Source organism: Thermobia domestica, chromosome 7, assembly GCF_964235325.1.
Source record: "Thermobia domestica chromosome 7, izTheDome1.hap1.1, whole genome shotgun sequence".
Taxonomy (NCBI): domain Eukaryota; kingdom Metazoa; phylum Arthropoda; class Insecta; order Zygentoma; family Lepismatidae; genus Thermobia; species Thermobia domestica.
The window spans coordinates 111,439,870-111,461,339 of NC_137460.1; the positions used below are offsets into that span (position 1 = coordinate 111,439,870).

The 21,470-nt window shown below is 36.3% G+C and overlaps 1 protein-coding gene and 1 long non-coding RNA gene across 5 annotated transcripts in view; one reads left to right on the forward strand and one right to left on the reverse strand.

Annotated features, from left to right (window-relative positions):
- The window catches only part of cact (NF-kappa-B inhibitor cactus), a 201,877-nt gene that overhangs the window by 112,492 nt on the left and 67,915 nt on the right, over positions 1-21,470 (reverse strand). The gene's annotated exons all lie outside the window — the stretch shown is intronic.
- LOC145690344 (uncharacterized) overlaps positions 1-21,470 on the forward strand; it is a 102,721-nt gene that overhangs the window by 43,124 nt on the left and 38,127 nt on the right. Inside the window, exon 4 of one of the 3 annotated variants that reach the window (XR_014132195.1) lies at positions 14,545-14,651. The exons of the other annotated variants lie outside the window; for them this stretch is intronic. This is a non-coding gene — a long non-coding RNA (uncharacterized LOC145690344). The remainder of the gene's footprint in view (positions 1-14,544; positions 14,652-21,470) is intronic. 3 annotated transcript variants of the gene reach the window in all.

Sequence of the window (21,470 nt, forward strand, 5' to 3'; positions counted from 1 at the left end):
ATCGAATTTCGGGAACTTCCCTAATCTCGATCCGCCCAAATGTTCAATTCCGGAGAAAGAAATCGGGATTTTCCCGATCTCCGTTCACAGAATTTGTAGTTTAGTTTCTTTGTGTTACGTTCTACTGGTCGTCTGCATTCTTAATCTTTAAACTCCCATTGACGCAACTGCTGTGTCAGGGCTTTAAACCTCAATGGCGCAGTCTTAAACCTCAAATTAAAGCTGGAAGATGGTTTTGGTACCATCATGAAAGATGCAATTTTGCTGGTGTGCATTTTATGTATGTGGAAGGAAGGTAAATTTCGTGTTTTTTTTTTTTTTTTTGTTTTTTCAACAGTTTTTTGGGGGCCATTCCCCCTCTTGGAGGATAGATTCATAAAACTTGTTACGTGAAGCAATGAAGTAGGTTACTAGATGGTAATATCGTGTATTTGTACTTCTTGCTTATATGGGGGAGCAGGGAGGGGGCAAAGTTAGCCAATTTTTGGAGTTTAAGTTTTTTGACGTAAATTACATTTATTTTTACAACAAACATCAATAGCTCAGTCCTTAATTAAGCTGGAAAGATGATTTGGTACCAAAGTATTTTTGAGGGATAAAGCTTTCCGTCAGTTGCATTTTATGTATATAGGGGGTACGTATGTACGGCCGAGAGAGGGAGGATGAAGTATTTTTTTCATTAAATTTTTTTCATCAGGTTTTGGCGGGTATTCCTCCCCCCTTTGTGGTACATCCATAAAAATTGGTATGTGAAGCAATGAAGTAGTCCCTACATGATAGTAACCTGTATGTGTACTTGTTGTTTATAGAGGAAGAGGGAGTCAAATTTGATTAATTTACATTTATTTTCGGGACGGTCCCATATAACACAAGATATATTTCACTGAAGTGGTCTAGAAGCATAATTCTTGTTCGTATACATGATGTGTGCAACAAAAATGATTTGCATATGGACATGGTACTATAGTGGGGGATGGGAGAGAATGTCTAATTCAATGAATGTTTTTCTGCGCATATATATATATATATTTTAAATATTTCCTACATAAAACGAATTCATTACGCAATGGCTACCATTTCTTATATTATTGTCACAAGTATGTGGCCTACACATTAGCATCATTTTGTGATCGCAGGTGACTGCAAGAGTTGCCAGGGCCCCGCAAAGTCAATATTATCATATTTTTAATGATTTTTTATGTCTGTTCTTTTTCTACGAATAGGGCGGGAATATCACGAATGATACCTTGTTGGAATTTGTGGTCTATAAGCTTTCCAATGGTGTATAACTCATGACTCTGTGATAATTACGGGGGTCACCAGAGCCCCTAATGTGAAAGTCTACCATTTTGTTAAAATCCCTGGCGGGTGTCTAGAGTTAATTGTGTTGTTATGCCGTAGACACTAATCATTATTAGCTATCCATGTTGCAGATAGAGATGTATCTTGAAAACTGTTTAGTTAAAATTTTATTTGCTCCTTGTAGGCTAGTCACTGCTCTTTTCTATGAGTTGTATTGTATTTGTCAGAGCATTTCTTCTAGTTTATGACATGAGTACTGTCATTATTATGGAAATGATAGTAATCAAAAAATACCCAAGTTTTGAATTCGTGAATTTGGATCTTAGAATAGTGTATAGTGTGTTTAACCTCCGTTATTCTTGGAAATTAAGAAATGTTCAAATATTTCACTTGAATTTCTGTTGGTTTAGTTATACGCACACTGATGTGCAGAATTTCGTTCAGTAATTGCTGTTATAATAAGAATATAACTCTGCTTGTAATTTACTCCATGCACAAATCCTGCGGAGGATGGGTTGTTTGTTAGAAAATTAAATTAGCTTCTTCAATCTGATATTTTAGTTGTTTTAAACATGTCCAACCAGCATCGAAAAAAAACACGTTTAAAACAATTTGTTTAAAACGTTTAAAACAAACTGAATAAAACAACAGCCCTTGTTTTAAACATGTTTTAAACACTTGTTTTAAACATTTTGTTTTAAACATATCAACCCTGCTTGTTTTAGTTTGACCACCGACCACCTCAAACTCGATCTATACCATATACATATATGCAAGTATTCAAGGACTTACAGTTAGTAATACACATTGTGTTGATTTTGGGTTTGGTTTGCTTTAGTTTAACGTTCCATGATTATGCTAGGGCATCTAAAGGAGACGTGGAGCTAATGATAATAATGGAATCCGTTCGTTCAATTGAACCCCCACCGGAAATCGAATTCGGAACCACGCGAACGGAAGTCAAACGTGCTAGCCACTAAACCAAATGGAGGTCCAAAAGTAGCGGATTTGAACTATTTTAGGCCAAATATATACAGTAGAAATATATTATTTGACACTAGTACTAATTGAATAATTTTTAACATGGGCTGGAAAATGTGCTGAACATATTGTAAGAAATTATGATGGATGAACAAAAACAATTCTAGACAGAATACCACGAGATAAAAACAGCCTAGGAAACGTTCTTATACAAAAAGGTTTGACGAAATCAAGAACAACTGAGGAGTAACCTGAAAAAGAATTGCTCAAGATAGATAGTTGTGGAGAAAACTTGGAAAGACCTTCATCCAGCAGTGGATTGAAAATGGTTGATTATGATTATGGCTATGATTTTATTATATCTGGACCTCAGAGGTAAACTAAACCAAGTCATAATTTCGTAATTTTACAAGAGAAGCGAAAAACCAGTTCCTTAAGTAAGACATATAGTACTGTTTTCAAACTATACTAAGTAGTTACAAAGTAATAAGATGCTTTTAGACTTATATTGTTACACCACTAGAAAGAACATAGTCTATTATAAAAGTTTTCTTAACTCAATTTCGACCAAAAAATGACTTAGCATAGTCTACCTCTAAAGTTCATGTATATTTATAACTTTTACTAGGTAAGGTAGGGTAAGAACAGATTAAAAATTTAACGAAATTCATACAGCGAAAAACAAATTTGATCCTTCATATTGCAGCAAAACTACGAAAATTAATACAAAAGAAAACTAGAAAGTTAAGATTTACTTGTTTTGCCGGGACAGAGAAAATAGATACATATAGCTCGAATTAGCTATATACTTACATAATATGTACGTCCATGTCTCGCAAGTAATTTTCAAGCAATGTCGTAAAATTTCAGCGTAATGAACGCATGATTAGTTTTCTCGAATAAAGATCACATACACTGCTGAGAAAAATGAAATCTTCGAGTTTTACGTCCCACGTTTATGCCGGTTAGGCTAAATGAGACGGTGCTGATGACTAATGAATGAAAGGGTGGAATGAAGAAAGTGGGAGGAAACGGGAGAACCCCGAGGAAACCTACGTATACTGTGTTTGTCCACCACAAAGTTCACTATAGTCGGGGCGGGGATTGGAATCGAACCCGAGACCCCAAGCACCAGAGGTGAACGCCCTACCACTGAGCCATCGCGGCCCCATGCACCGCTGAGAACTCAGGAATAAGCTTAATCTATGTTACGGCACTGGATATATGTTTGTATAATACATTACGACCTTATAAACTTGTATAAGAAACAGAATGTACTTAAGGTGAGACGCGAACTATACGAAACATAAGACTTTGAATCTAACTTGTTTGGTGATCCAACCCGAGACCACAGATAGCAAAGATGAGTGTAGTAGCTCCCACCATAAGGTTAAGGAAGTGCCTGTTTTAAAGTGTCAATTAAGTAGTGAGATGTGAAACGGTAATAAAGCAATTGATCGATTTGAAACAAAATATATGGTAGTAATAATTTACTCTATTTGTTAAGATAATGAACGTTATATTCTGTTTTTAAAATGACAATCAAAGCAGAGTGTTTTGGATAATAACTGAGAAATTGTAAAATTTCAATTTTGGTACGAATAAATACATTCGTACTGCTATGTGTTGCGTTATCCGTTAGGAGATATTGAACAATTCTGATTCAAAGGAAGTAAATAAACTACTGTATAGTACTGGAGTTAATTTAATAGAGTTTAATTGTATAGGCAGTACTTAAGCTATTTGAGACAAAGTCTATTGCTGAAAGTGAAATATGGGTTACTATTAGTGTTTTATCCCAAGTATGTTATACCCACTGATGATTGAACCCGGAACACACGCATGGAAAGCATTAGCGTTAGCAATTTAGCTACGAAGAAGTATATCATACCATAATTCTGTCAAGAATGAAGGCAAAAAGTAAGAACCGGAAACGACAGACTGTACGATAACAATACTTTCACAAATTTAATTTCATACTATTTATTTCGAGACTTTCGAGACGAGACCCGAGACGAGACCGAGACTTGGCCTTCGAGACCGAGACCGAGATCGAGACAAGCATCTGTTGACCGAGACGAGACCGAGATCGAGACGGCGATTTTTGACTCGAGACGAGATCGAGATCGAGACCGTTACTTATCAACCGAGACGAGACCGAGACTGTACAAAGTCTCGTCTCGTCTCGTCTCGATACCATCCCTAAGCATAGTAATTTTCAAAAAATGCAGGTCATTAAACTTAACATAGAAATACAGCCCAAACATGTTCAGAAGAGATTACAAATTACTTACCTAGAAAGTCACCCATAAACTTATGCTATTTACTTGCACTGGCATAATACACCCTTGAGAAGGAAATGAAGCAATTAATTCATATCAGTGTGCTTCCGCAGGAAAACAACTCAAAGGAACTTCCAAGGATGCCGCAAATAATGCAACCAGCTATGTTGTCTGTTCCTTCCGAAAGAAATAATAATAATAATAATAAAAATCGCTACTTGGAAAACCCTACATGTAAAATCCCAGTTGACACATTTTTAACTAAGACAAAATAAGAACACGTTCTTTCTTGGAAAAAATGGTCAAGAGCGAATCCAGATCCTGTATATACAGTTCATCTTGTATTTTCCAGTATAATCCTACACGAATAAATGAAATTATACGAGCGGATTTGGTATATAGTGAAACCTTTATTTAATTTATATTTAAGAAAACTGGTTTTGACTTAAAAATTACCTTCGGTCCCATGAATTTTGAAATTCTACTATATTATTATTATTATTATTATTATTATTATTATTATTATTATTATTATTATTATTATTATTATAGAAAATAAGAAGAGTGGAAAAGATTAAACATGTATCAGTTGATAGCTCTTATTGAGCTGAACAAAATAGTGTGCGCGAATCAAGGGCGCCCATCAAGGGGGACAATGTGGGGCGCTCGCCCCCCTAACAGGAAATTGTACTTGGGAATATCGAAAACCTAAAGAATTTTTACGTTAGTTACAGCAAAATTTGAAACGTTGCTTATACTTGGCCCCCCCTTGGAAACCACAACATGGGCCCTTGGCGTGAATGTAAAAAAGCTCATGTGTATGATTTTCGAGAAATTAATGCTGAACTTAAACATTTTATGTTGTACGAGAACTATGCCACTTGTTGTGGTGAAACTGAATCTAAAATATACTCTTAATTATTATGCTCTTTATTATTATACTAGCAAGGCTAGAATACATACATATGGTTAATGACATATAGCCTAAAAATTGTCATTAACTCTGTAATTCTAATTTCTGTGTAACCAAAACATTGTCCAATTATAAAACATGTATCAGTCGATCGATCAAATCAAGCCGAACCAAATAACATGCTTCAAGGTAAATTGAATCATAGGCGCCGACATTTGGGGAGGCGGCAGGACACTTTTGGCCTCTGCAATATTTGAAGGTGGGGGTCCTCGTTCCTCAATATAAGCTGGTCGAGGAAGAGTTAACAAAGAGGAGCAAGAATTTCTTGTCGTAAATTTCATCGTGCCTTTAATTCAACATTAGGTACAGCCTTATTCGGTAGAAAACACCGTTTTCAAAACGGAGTTTATTAGAGCACTAAAGTTTCAACATACATTCTGGCAGCACTGATATGACAAGTGAATATCAATGCAGCGTGAATTTTGCAGCAGAGTAGCGGATCGAGATCTGGGGGCAGGGGAGGGGAGGCTTCATCAAGCAGTTGATAGAAAAGGGCTGAATATGATTATATTTTTATTCATTGTTTGAACCCCCAATATTTTCTTCAAGTCCACGCCTATGAATTGAATCGTCACTTTGAAGAAGGGAACGAAGACCAGAAAAGTAGTAAAATGATTTGTTTTAATACTCTACATTGTATCCTACATTATTTCCAAGCTTTGCTTTGCGCGTGAGTAATATAGTGTATATTGTATAGTTCTGAAGTTCCACAACACATTTGATCCTTATTGAATGAAAACTCTAATTCTTATATAGGTTTTTTTTTTTTTTTTTTTTTTGTTTGTTTGTTTTGCTTCGACTTCTCAACAGTTTGGTTTTTGGACTTGCTCCCGTTTTCAAAGTGACGATTCAATTTTCAGGCGTAGTTTTAGTGAAAATAATAATAACAACAACAACTATATGACGCTAAAAATATGCCAATAATAATAATAATAATTAACAGTTTTTATTTTGTTGGAATAAATCGTTATTTGTTTATGTACTATATGACTTTTCCTAACAGTGACACGTATACTACTTGGAGGCCACGGTGGCTCAGTGGTAGAGCGTTTACCTCTGGTGCTTGGGGTCCCGGGTTCGATCCCAGCCCCCGCCAAGTGAACTTTGTGGTGGACAAACATCGTGTCCGTGGGTTTTATCGGGGTTCTCCCGTTTCTTTCCACTTTCTTCATTCTACCATTTCATTCATTACTCATCATCACCGTATCCTTTAGCCTAACCGGCATAACCGTGGGACGTAAAACTCAAATATTTCATTTCATTTTTACGTATACTACTTGTAATTTGAGTAATCTCAGCCATAGCTGTCTAAAGCGGTTAGGAAAACCATGAAGCAAAAGGAATTAAGGAAACATTCTATTTGGTTCCGTGGTCTGTCATATCTTTAATTCCAACTTATAGGTAGTTGTTTATAATCAGTTATTTAAAATCGGCAGTTCAAGGTCATAGATATAAGTCCCACGGAAGCACCATTTCCCCCTGTATTTCCACGTGCTTGCTTCACTCAATACAAATAGTAAATCAAGGCGTTGGACTTATTTCAGTGTTGCAAACCACTTAAGTAAAGTTTTTTAAAAGAAAAGAAACAAATCCTTAAGTTTTAGGTCCCGGCTAGGCTAAAGGAGACGGTGATGAAGGAAATGCTGGAATGAAGACAGTGGGAGGGAACAGGAGAACTCCGAGAAAACCACCGCACACGGTGTTTGTCTACCACAAAGGTCACTTTGTGCTAGGTGGGATCGAACCAAGGACCCTATGCACTAGAGTAAGGTTTGCCAGGATATTATGTGAATTAATTCATATAAAATGAAATCTTTCAGTTTAAGTCCCACGTTATGGCATTTATCTAAGGGAGACGGGTGATTAGGGCAAGTGACTGATAATGATAAAAAAATGTGGAATAAGAATGGGGGAGGAAACGGAAGTACGTCAAGTAAACATACGGACATGTTGTTCACCACAAACTTACTTGGCCGGCGATCGAACCAGGGACCCCACGTACTAGAGAAAGCGTGCCCCCCACGTACCACATGTGCCCCCATGTAATTTATATAAACAGATGTTTTCATATAGTGAATCCTCTCTGAATGACCACATTTTCAAGTCGATACCCCCCCTTCCTTTTCCGAATCATGATCCGTTTCTACTGGAACGGATTTGTATTTTCACAGCAGTACTGTATTATAATCCTTTTTATGCCAACCATCCTCTTCCCAATCAGCGACCACAAATTTTTGTCAGAAAATATTATTTTTACCCTTTTAAAATAGATTGCTTTACTGGAAATATGAGGTTGGTGAACGCTGCAAGTCATACAAATATTTATATTCTGCCCAAAATAAGAAACGAATTGACATTTAAAGAAGTATGTGTTACCCTATTGGTACATTCTGACAGTGAGTATCCAGTAGAGACGTCTATTATCTTCCTTCATATCGGTTCACAAACACATCTGAACATGTGTTACAAAGCAGAAACATTGTAATGTTGTCTCTTTCCAAAGAAATCCTCCATTTGGAATTACCACTACGACATATGTGATTGGACCCCTCTATCGGTGACTTTTATAACTCACCAGTGACGTAGCTTTCTCAACGCAAATTATGCGATATGGTTTTGAACTGTCGATTCGTTTCTAATTTTGAACCGAGTGTACTGTGTCGTTAGGTTTGTGTCAGAAACTGATTAACACAGTCTTACAAATAAAACCAACAGAGGTGACCATCTCCCCCCCTTCCCCTTTAGATGTACCGCGAGACCAAATTTACTTTGCACCAAATTTAAGGAATTTTAAAGAAAATCACATGTAATTTACAAACGTAATGATTTAGAAATTAAACTCTATATTTTCTATTGCATCAAAGTATTTAGTGACATTTAGTGTCCAAACAGTACAACAGTGTTCTAATTTTGACTTCACATACGAAAATTATAATCTTATAAATGTTGAATCTTTGTAGAAATCTTGTCCTATCCTATAAATTAAACCTAGGTTTCTATAATCTTTGCTCAACACGTTGACGCAATAGCGAGTGGTGCATAATTTGCTATAAAATATAACTCCTAGATCTTTAATAGTATTTGGGATAAACAAGGAAGTGCTGCAAATTATGTTAGATGAAGTTAATTGGATTTTGTTTCCTCGTGAAAGATACTGATTTACATTTGGACATATTCAGGACTAATTTATTCTTATCACACCATATTTGAACTCTCTCTAGATCATGTTGAAGTTTCACGTAGTCATCAATTGAACTTACTTCGGAGTATAATTTGTGATCGTCTGCAAAAAGAAGGCCCTGAGAAGTTTTAATACACAGAGGAATATCATTAATAACAAGAAGAAACAACAGGGGAGTTATATTAGATCCTTGAAGGATTCCCGATAGAGTATTGAATTTGAAAATTACCGATAATGTAAAACATCGTCTAGGATTATTCAACTGGAACTCTCTCCAGCTCTCTGTGAGAAGAGTTTTTTTTTTATCTTGGAATTTAATATTTGTATCGTTATTTGCATATTTCATGCTATTACTATGTTGATGTGTATCAAATTCAACATAAGAAAGAATAGCACTCAATTTCAATATTTCAAAACCATGTTTTCATTAACTTTTATGTTTTAGCTACAAAAGCCATTCGCTTTTAAAAAAATGGCATAATACCATCTTCTTTTGTCTAACAGTATGAACTTACATTCCAAATTTAAATCTTGGAGTACAGAATAAACGGTGTCTTCCCACTTGCGACAGTCCTATTAGCGACAGGAACTGTTAACTGTCCTATGAGCGACCGATTCGATCTGTTATTTGCCCTATGAGTCACCGATTCGTTCATACTAAGATAATAGAAGAAAATAAGGTTCTCCCTTCTTTAACTTGTTTCATACTAATGTGATTTAGAACCTAACAAAATGTACTATGAAAAATTTCGCTCTACCTGAATTTAATATGTGAGAATGCTCTCATTACATTAACAATCTTTTATACGTTTTTCCTAATATTATATTTTTGAAATAATTTCTATGAATACATTGACTCTATCAAGGGGAAAACTAACTAAATACATTTAGAGTAGCTCCGCCTTTGTCTATGATTCTGATATAATTAAAAATTTCATGTTAAAATGATACGGAGCATAAGTTTAGATTGAATATGTTTATGGCATAAGAAGGAAAGAGGTAGGGGCACCCGAAGAAAATTTTCTAGGGGGGAGCATCTCCATGGTTGCTGTATCACGTCTGGTATATCTGGTATTTAATATATATGGTTTGTTATAATACGTATATACATTTTTGTGAGCCAGGAGGGCGACAGGTGATCACCGCTTGAGGATATCAAAGAAATCTAAAACACGGTGTATTCGAAGAAATTATTACACAAGTTACTAATCTCTCGCAGGACTTAACAGTTCGTCTAGTTATAAGGGATTCTTTCAGATTGCTACACGACAAACTCTTATGTATAAGTCAAAACAAGGGAGGAAGGCAAATTAAGCAATTAGTTTACGTTTTAGTAGCTTACAATAGGGGGAAGGTAGTTTAAAGAGTTTGTTTACCTTTTAGATTGTTTAGAGTGAACTGCATTGTAATTGGTGGGATTGGTTGAGAATAGCCAATCAGATGTAAGGGATCTCAAAAGCTGTCTTTTATCATTGACATTTTTTTTCACGTGATTCATAGTCTTAGGAAGTCTAAAAAGCAGATAGTTGGCAAAACTATTACACGTTTTTAAATATATTACTGTACTTAGTGAGTAATTAGATTTGAATCAAATTAACTACAGAAAACAGAGCTTTTGGAGAAAGGGGATATTACAACTGGATTTTCAAAAATTACATAGAAATATACCGTACTTTTCATGGAAATATCCCTGTTGTCTCGTGAAGTTATTTGATATGTTTTATGTCAAATCTACTCAAAATTAAAATAAGTTTTATTTGCACTCACAGTAGAGGAAAAATACATTTGACGAACAGTATCACTGGCACGTACATATTTCATACCAAAGTTGTTCGGGCGCTAATAACGCCAGAGGCAAACATATTTTACGAGATGGAATCATATCATCTTCCATCATCTCAACGTAAATGAATCGGTCGCTCATAGGACAGATAACAGTTCCTGTCGCTAATAGGACTGTCGCTTCTGGGACTAATTCGAATAAACTATGGTTGTTTTTCATAACACGCTGCGGGGGCGCCTGGGAATTCTTGCCCCGGGCGCTTACAATACACGCGACGGCCCTGGCTAGATATATAAGGAAAACATTCGTGCAAGTGCATTAGTAGAAATTCAGTATGACCATAGTTATTTAAATATAAAACTTTGGTGCTAAGTTACCTCATAGGTGGGGATACTTTGCACAACATACAAAAAAGTATGTTCAATATACGAACATAATGTTTCTGTGCGATGTTTTCCCTTCAGTATTTATACATTTCACTTCCTACACAAAATTGCATGCAGTCTACAAATATTGATATTAAAACGATGGTACCGGTATCAGTACTTAGTATGAATTATCGATATTTATAAAGAAAATTATATACTTTCTGGTATCAGCACAGAAACCACATTCTGATATTTTAGCATATGCCCCACAAAAATGCCAACTCAGGAACAGAGAAAAATTGCCTTGATTGCTCTTTATGTCCAAGAATATCATCAAAAACATAATCAGTAGAATATTTACGGGGTTTGGGGCTTTTAGGCTGAAACCCACTCAAATCGCACGATTTCTTTTTCTTTTTTAAAAAAATCTAATGTTAGACATTTTTATGCATATAAGCTTCAAGCATCCCCCCCCCCCCAAGTCTAGTGATTTCTGAAAGGAAAAAAAACTAAAGTTTTATGAGTAAAACCTCTCTCAAACTATTTCTCTGGATCCGCCAGTGTACGTAATTTATTTTCAAAAAAAAAAAAAAAAATCCATTCCGGCATCTACCTAAATAGAAAACACACCTAAAATTACAAGGCAGCAGGTACCACCAGTAGTAATTTCCTATCTACGGGGTTATTTTGGACCGGTGCAAAGTAACCCCGATTAGAGGTTGAAACCGCCTTGTCCCAGTTTTATTATTATTACTTTTTTTATGACTTTAAAACGTTTCACACTTCAATTTCAACTAGAGATGCAAGGGCTCGGAAAAAAACCGGCTTTTTTGGGAAAAAACTCGGTTTTTTCTGCTTCGCTTTTTTGCTTGGGAAATTTTGGGCTTTTTTCAAAATTCTGCTTTAAATTAATAAAGCAGACTTTGTTTCGCTTCTCTATGACACAAAAAGTCATTTAATTAGTGGTTGGTGCTGATAATAATATAAAACCTCGAAAATAAACTATGAATTTCGAAAAGATATTTCAAACAATTTTTCTTCAACATATTTACATTATGAATTCCACAGGATTAACCAATGTATATTAATAAGAACTTTTTAACCTCCTATATACAAAAGTAAGCAGAGTTGGCAAGAACCATGGTTGTTTTTGAAAATGCCAAAAACCCGTTTTTGGGGGATGTTTAAACCAGGCTTTTTTGGTTTAAACCAGGCTTTTTTGATTTAGATTTTTTGCTTTATGTATTTATATTACATATTCACAGAAATAAGTTTGTTTCGCCTTGATGTTATTATGCAACAGCGGGGTTATGCCGGAAGAACTCCCATAAGCTTAAAGAAGTCCTGTCAGTAAATTTCTTAAATTGAGAATCTCCCGTCCTAGCCATCGGGAAAATCCTGTTATTGTTTTGCATGTAAAATTTAAAGGTCAACGTATCATAATCAGTACGTTAAAACTGAGGTATTAAATTACAAATTTAGTACGTAGATATCATTGAAAGTTCAATCCAAGCTAATGTTGGAAACTACGTAGGCAATCGATAAATTTTGCCAATTTCTATCAATATACACCGTATTTAAGCAATCTTGGCTTCTTTATAAAACAACAGGCATTTAGGCATGCAGAAATATACAATTTAGTTTCGTTTCGTATGTTCAGGCTTAACATCCTTACGAAATACCGAGGTTATCAAGGAGAAGACTTTCGCTTAAACTGACATCCGAACCGCTACTTAATTTACGCATGAAAGAAGGGTTATGGTTCGACCGAGAATTGAACATGGGACACCTTGATTAAAAGGTGAAAGGGAAAAAACTATTGCAGGTGATTTGATATCTGGAAACGTCACCATGAAGTTCACACGATTCGCATTTTTCATTTTTTTTTTTTTTTGGTTTAAACCAGTTATTAAAAAAAAAAAGTTGGTGTAAACCAGCCAACCCTAAAAGTAAACACTTCTTTTAAAAAAATACACAAATAACTAGCAAAATAGTATGTAGTATTTTTACTTCAAAATATTCCATACCCTCTTTTTGAAACAAAATAAAATTAAAATAAAACATAAGAGAAATACTTGATTTATATGATACACTTAAAGGCTGCACATTTAGAGCTTTTGGTTCTGTATATTCTTGAAATTGTACAGTTAAGTTTTATATAACCACCATCACGGTTTACCCAATCCTCAAGTTTTCTGAATTTTTAACAAGAGGGATTCAACATATCATTACGGAACTCCCCCCCCCCAAAAAAAAAAAAAGGACTACGGAATATATTTAAGTTAAGCTAAATACAACTGCACAACAAACATGACTGAGTGATTAGCTTTTGCGCTTCTATCGGTAAGTCCGGGATTCAACCAGCATTCGACCATTCTGACAAAGCTTTTCTTCATTCCATCTGTGAATGTAGAAATAGTGCGTGTACTGTGAGTTGGCCGACTTCCTTTCTTATTGTTTTTAAATCGTTATTATCACTAATTACCAGCAGTGACGGTTTTGCGAAGATTAGGGGGGCGGCCTTTCGGACTGAAGCCCGTTCCCCAAAGTTACGGAATGTCTGCAACAAACGAAATATCTATTAGTTATGCCTTTACTCATAAACTTTAAGCTCCCGTCAAATAAAAATTACGAATGTTTAGAAAAACTAAACATTAGTAAGAAAAACCCTTCCCAAAATACTTTTCTAAATCAGCCACTGATTCTCAGTATAAAATGATTTTTAAGGTTGTATTCGGAAGATTATTGCTAAACATATAAACGAAACGAAATATTAGTTATGCCTGTACTCATAAACTTCAAGCACCTCCCAAATAAAATTAGGACTTTTTAGGAAACGAAACAATCAGAAAAACCCTCCTCTCGTACTTTTCTAAATCTGCTACTGATTATTTGTATAAATTGGTATTAAAGGTTGTGTCCGGAAAATTATTGCTAAATCACTTCACAGCTACAGTATAACAGAAATGTGGAAGTACGGCTTGAGGTATATATTGAAAAACTTACGCTTTGACGGATAAATAGAAAAACGGGCAAGTTTAACTTTTGCGCTAGAAGCTAGAGTACTAAAAGCTCTTAGAAATGAAACACGGATGACAAACTAAAATAATCTAGAGAAGAAAAAAGATGTCGATAACTCAAAAGTTAAAATAAAGTTAAATAGCCTCTAAAATTGTCCTCAAATATTACATTCTTCATGTTAGCTTTAATTCGTAAAACATGTGCTCCATCCATCTTGATGGTGAATTTCAGAGCGAAATATCGCATTTAGGTCATGGAATTCTTATCTAACTATAAAATATACTATAAGAGAGCTATTTAGATAGAAAAATCATGAAAATGAAAAAGCCAAAATTTCCAAAATTCTCGTTTTTTCCCCAAAAAAGCCGGCTTTTTATGTGGAAAAAACCATCGATTCAAAAAAGCCGGCTTTTTTGCATCTCTAATTTCAACTATTGCTTCAAAATTCCATTATACACAGTAGTATTCTGCGAAAGTGACTTAACTTTGACGAAAATTCTTGTAGGTGATATCTTCGAATTTTGTCGGCCTTTACAGTGTCTGCTTTCCATACTTCAACAACAAACCTTCCGGGTAATTAGAACTTTTGTTAACCGCCAAAATACAGTTAGATGTTCTATCTTACGGTGGCAGTTGAAACTTTCTCTTTACAGTTCATGGTTTTACTGACAGAGGACTGTGGAACTATTTTCATATGTTGTGCAAAATTACTCCTGATGATCAAAGTCTTGCGATAATTCTAGTGTTTGTGGAGTCTTTTGTAAGTTTAATTCTTTCTTTTTAAACCAATAATTGTATAACAAAGCCTTAAAAACTTACATTAAGGTTATAACGTGCATGTTTTTTTTTTGCAATCTCATTTTTTCTTCCATTTTTGTCATAATGATAAATAGTATAATAGTAGTATAGTAAATAGGGATGCGCACTAGACAAGATTTGTGGCTGTCTCGTCTCGAAAATGTGAGGTAAAGTAAAAGTGATGTCTCGACTCGAAAAATGTATATTTTTCTATTGGAAGAGCCGTGTCTCGACTCGAATTTTGTCAGGAAAATCTTGTCTCGACTCGTCTCGTGCGCATCCCTAATAGTAAATAATGTATATAAACTCTTTCTCTTGCTACCTCCCAACGAAGGTGCGAGCTGGGATCGAAACGCGGGCCTCAAGGACCAGAGATGGACGCTCTATCATGGAGCCATTGCTACCTCCATTGAAAGTACAGATTTATACCACAATGGAGAGAGTAATATTGCATCTAAAAGGTATTACGGTAATATTTACTGTTAATATTTTGTATAGCATAGGTTCGGTACAAGACGACTTATTTTGTGGTCAAGAAATGCACATGAAATGGCAAAAATGAAATCTTTCAGTTTGACGTCCCACGATTATGCCCTTTAGGTTAAGGGGCACAATGATTAAAGCAAGTAAATGATGATCATTTCAAATGTCATAATCCACTGACAAATACAGCTTACATATGAAAGTATATTCCTTCTTGGTGCTATTTCCACTACCTCTTTACGAAGTCAGTTTTTTTATTTTATTGATAGAATTTATATTTTAAAATAACTTGTACGTAGAAAAAACTGTCTTAATTCATTTTTGGTTCATATATATCTGCATAATAATAATTTTGGTATTATTATAGCTTTTGCCGCGGAATTAGCTACGTTCGTAGCAGTATTATGGCAACTCATGCACTGTCCAATTCTGTTTGGTGGAAGCAAATTTTAGAACTAAAGGAAGTAAATGGAATAGGCACAAGCCCTAAAACGGCACAAGACCTAAACGACAGATGGCCTAAACGGCACAAGACCTAAACGGTAGAAAACATAAAATTTAGGGCTTGTGCCCATATTTTTTGGGTCTTGTGCCATTTAGGTCTTATGCAAATTATCCCTATATGGGACGCGGACCTACAGCTTAATCTGAAATCGAACCACATAAATTTCCACAGTGAACCGAACCCTTATCATTCCAGCAAAGGAGCTGAACATTGTTTCCGATGCAGAAGACATGTCTCTAAAGAAAAACCTTCTCCAGATGTTGAGGAGGATGAAAGTCAATGAGCGAGATATAGTATGTTGAGCATAATGCATAAAGGAAGTTTCGTACTCCTGCAAGTAGCTTGTACTGTACACTTTGTTGTCGTGCAACATGTTTGGATATTTTCTGTTGACCAATGCCGGAAATAGACTGCATTTGTTAATGCATTCTGTTTATTTCCTGACAATATTTCTCTGCTGTGATGGATTTATCTACATCGAGGAAGTTACAGGAGATCAGTGTGGCTACGTACAACACACAGCTACTATGAACTTCTTTGGTGTAACACCAGCTTTGGAAAAGATCTAGGAACAGACACTCGTCACTTGTTCCAAATGCGATCGAGAAACAAATTATTTATGTTGCGCAGGAACAGTGTAGTGCAGAGTTCATAACGTCAATTTAATGATTTATTGTCAATTTATACTGCATTCATTTATTGATTTTTATTATCTTTCTCAGTTTATTCAAATGTCATGCTGATCAATTTTGACTTTTTTTTCAAACTCCAGTGTTATTTTTCTCGGATCTGCTTCACTGATTGTCAACGAAGAACGATGTCCTTGAATTTCCTTATCTTCTATGTTGAAGTCCCGACAACGTAATTTTCGGACCCATCGTTACTATATGGATTTGTTCATACTGTCTTTACTCCACACTATATTAAAACACGTTAAGCGTTATGAACGCCCCATGGGAGCGACAGGTGGTTTGCTCAACGGATAGCGTCGGTTGCATGGGACCGACACTCTGTTTTGTCACTTTCTTAGGAGGCCGTAAGTGCGATCTTGATGAAACTTCCCCATTAAAAGGGATTGACGCGGCCCCTTCGAAATGTTTTGTCCAGTAACATTGCATTTTACTTATTTTTTCACCTACAAAATTATTAGCGGCCCATTAAAAAAACAAAAATCACCGCGGCGCTCAACGTGTTATGTTCCGAGGTGTAAATCGTGTTTTGACATTCTATTTTTTTTTCCAGGCCTGAAAATCGACTAAAACATATTTCCCACGACGTATCATAACGCAATCTTTCAAATTATGTACAGAAGCCGTATAAGCAACATAGAATATAATTACATTTATAAACAAATTATTTCAATTGCATTTAATACATATGTTATTGTTGTTTGATATAGAACTAGAGAGCACCACAAAAAGATGAAGCTGGGTAATAGTGAAATGTGATGTGGTATTCAATGTTTTCAGAGATACGCCCTTGACAGTCAGGTACGAATTCGTCATTTCACTTACTACATACTCAAAAGTAAGTTTTATATATATTTCAGACACAATGTAACTGAACTGCCACAACCAGATAGTATGTTGGATATATCCACACCAACAACTGACCTTGCCTTATCTCCATTCGCATTCAATTCACGGTGTGAGGGCCAATGGAACACAGACCTCCACAAAAAGCGACATAACTTTCTTGGTTACCTTTATAATTGGTGACATAAACATAGAAAAAAAGGGGTATATTGATATAATAATCATTGAGATTCCAACGAACTCCGGTAAATGTACTTGTGGTTTAGATCTCACTTAAATCTACCTCTCAAATAGACTTAATGCTGAAGAAAAAAAAAAAACATTAAATCTGAAATAAACTGAAAGGGGATTGCTTAGTGGTAGAGCGCTCAGTTCTAAAAAAAAAAGTCCTTGGTTCAATCTCAGGATATGTAAGTTTGTAGTTGACAACATTGTGTTCATGGATTTTCTAAGAGTTCTTTCGTTTCCTTCCATGCTCTTATTCTTAAAAATCTTTAATAATTATTATTCACTTCCATTAAGCGATACTTCTGTAATCAAACTCTATAATCGAACTTTCGATTCTATACTTCAGAACTCGGAGTTCTACCACAGAGCGAAACCAGTGCAATTTCTTACTATTAAGAGTTTTTCAGAAGAACTGAGAGAAGTTGTAATTCACATAAAACGTCGAGATTTTCACTCACATAGTATATATATACTTCATACATGAATGTAACTTTCCTGTGTACCTGAAGGATTTTTTCACTTGTTTTATCCTCTATTGTGTTCTTGTTGCTATGATAACATTGAATGAGAGGCATTGAAGTTACGCAAAATATACAGGAAATGCATACTGAATGACACTGCGTTTGTGATAGGACTCGTGAAATAAGGGATTTCCGCTAATAAGTAGAGGTGTGCTTTGTAAATGGTTTCGAGGCGGTTGAGGTAGTTTTATTATGATGAAATCTATCGACGTGACTTAGTCACGTGGATTTTCCTAAGTTTCTATTCAAGAGTGCTATAACCACAAAATCATGCACAATAGAAGTTGTATTATTATTATTATTATTATTATTATTATTATTATTATTATTATTATTATTATTATTATTATTATTATTATTATTATTATTATTATTATTAAAGTTAATGCACTTCAAAATCAAGTAAACCCAGGTTGATTCGCAATCCGAAACCGTGAAAGCGGCAATGATGACTTTGAATAGTTAACTGACATTCTATTATCATCAAGAGAGGTATAGCTAGTATAAAGAAATATTTTTGATTGATTGATTAACTAGAGTTTAACTTCTCTTTTCAGCACAAGGCTATATGAGACGGAATCTGCTGAGTACTCGGGTTATATCACAGAGAAGTACACTTACCGGAAATTGAACCCGAAACCATGAGGAACAGAAGGTACACACGTTAACCGCTTAGTTAAAAATTCCAACCAAATATATATGAAAATCCCTCCCAGTACAGAAAAGTCTCATTTTGTCTTATTATCTCACTAACTGAAATTCCCTTTCTTCGCACGTGCAGAATAGGATTATGGAAAGTATTCCAACCCCTTCTTTCAGAATACGATTTTCAATGAAAGCGTAATACAACAATCCGTGATGTTACCCCTTCTCACCCTCATGCCAATGGGATTGAAATTACCCTTAAATGGCATGGGGAGTGCCAAAAATCATCTTACCGAACCTATAAACTATGAATTGTACAATAATATCGGTCGCTTCCGATTATTTTTTACTATTCCCCTTCCTACCTCCACCCTCTAATCCCATGCTGATGAGGGGATGAATTTAGACTTAAATGTCATCGGAAGCGTCACTATTCATCTCAATGACCCCGAAAGCTATGGATTGGATACTAATACCATCGTTTTCGATTATTTTTACATGTCACCCCTTCCCACCTCCCCTCACCTGCCATGCCGAAAATTATCAATATAATATCATAAGATAATTTGGAGGCGTAGAATTGTAATCATGCTAAGAACCATTTTTACTTAGGGATGGGCCGATTCCGATTCTCGATTCTTCGATACCTTCGATACCGATTCAGTTCGATTCCAACGAAAAAATAGTGAAAACTCTCAAAACCAGTAAACTGTCAAGAAAATATCTCTCTGCTCCACCAGCAACAGTGTTTTCAGAGACACTGTGTTAAATGTCAGGGCAAATTTGTGACAAAAAAAGAAACAGATTGGACCCAGAGAGGGCTCAAATGCTTGTTCTTAACAGAAATTTGAAATACAATCCAAACTTTTAGATTTTAAGACTTTTCAAGACATAATACCGGTACTTGTCTTTTCATTCTCATTCCATATTTGCAGGTTTTGAACATTTCAGTTTCCATTTTTCATTGTTTTGAAAGAGTTTTTATTCATTTGCAATAGGCTAATAAAATGTTTTTGGATTCAAATATGTTTTTATTTGTTTTACCCAGAATCGGTATCGAACCCGAAATCGAGAATCGTGAGTAAAATTTCAGAATCGGAATCGGAATCGAGAAATTCTGGAATTGGCCCATCCCTAATCATTTTAATTGATGAGGTAACTCACAAATTCATATTCTTTTATGTATATATAAATACAGGGTGCCCGAGAAGTTCTTTAGCATTTCTGGGAAGGAGAACTTCAAACGAAGTGTTTATAATATCAAAGAAGATACCGTAAGTCAATGAAGTCACAGCAGTACGACATGACAGCGCTCTACATCCAAGCAGAATTACCTCTCTCCGCGGTGTACCTGAACACATGCTACAACACTGCTGGGGTAATTGTACGCACCGATCTCGAAATGCATCCCTAATCTTCAGGTGTACAAGGTGAAAATTGGCTTTCGACGGAGAATGCAGGAGAGTTCTACTAAAAGTGTTGTGGTTTCTTTCAAATGTTGATGGCCAGGTGTATCTCCATCTCATGTGTGTTTTTTTCAGCAGAGCCTTCTTTTTGGCAATATGTCGATATATTTCCGCACTATCACTGGATGGGTCGTGATGGCCTATCAACCTTGCTGCAATGTCATCGCAGCATGTTTCACACATGTTATTGGTTTCAGTCGACCTGATCTACGTGTCTCTTTCCGTCCCATTTAAACTGCGTTAACAGTTGTTAGTGGTGCATATAACACATATGGTTTCTTCCACACTCCTAATACCCAGTTACGCAATCTAGATAAAATCCGTCAGTTTCTCAGAGCCACATCCGAGCGCCATAGTGCTACTTGTACTTAAAACTCACTCCACCAGCTACTTACTTTATTCTCATCGGCAGTTCGCATTTATTCGATATTTCCAGAGATGTATGTTTCCCTGCTTGTGTCTACTTACTTATGTTAGGGTTGCGAATTCTATAAAAGTTCATTAATCCCCATATATATAAGATGGTGATCAGAAAAATGGAAACATCTGTAGTTGGCAACACGTCAGATGTATGGGTTGCCAGTGGTGTCGTGGCGCCCGCAGCGCCGGACCGCTGGTGGTGGTGTGTTAGGTCGGTCTCCATACTACGTCAGGCGCAGTGGAACAGCAGTGTCTAGTGGCTGCAGCAGACAGAAGTAGTGTAAAATGGGAGACCTCTCAGATTTTCAAAGAGGGCAAATTGTTGGTGCGCGGTTATGTGGAGTGAGTGTGACGGCAGTGGCTACTGTGTTAGGTGTGTCGCGTGGGACAGTGTCGAAGGTGATGACGGCCTACACAACACACGGGAAAACCACATCGGGGAAGCGGAACAGTGGGCGGAAGAAAATCATGAGTGACAGGTCACGCCGGGTATTAAAGCGCATTGTCACGCAGAACCGTCGTGCCACTGCGGTTCAAGTGACGGAGGAACTCAATCAGCACCTCCCCCACCCTGTTTTGATCATCACAGTCCGCTGCGAATTACATGACATGAACTTACGGGGTCGTGTTGCACGAGCCAAACCGCTCATCAGGGACCATAACGCTTTCGCACGCCGCAAATGGTGCCGCGACCATGCAACTTGGACCGTTGAGGACTGGAAACGTGTGATATGGTCTGATGAGTCATCCTTCACCCTATTCCCAACCACAGGCCGTGTTTATGTGTGGAGAACGCCCAAAGAAGCTTATGATCTGCAGTGTCTCCGCCCAACTGTGAAACATGGTGGCGGCTAGGTGATGCTGTGGGCCGCCATATTATGGTTTTCATTGGGTCCTGTGGTCACACTTAGCGGACGAACCACTGCCAACGGTTATGTCGCAATTTTAGGAGACCACTTGCATCCTATCGTCCGGATG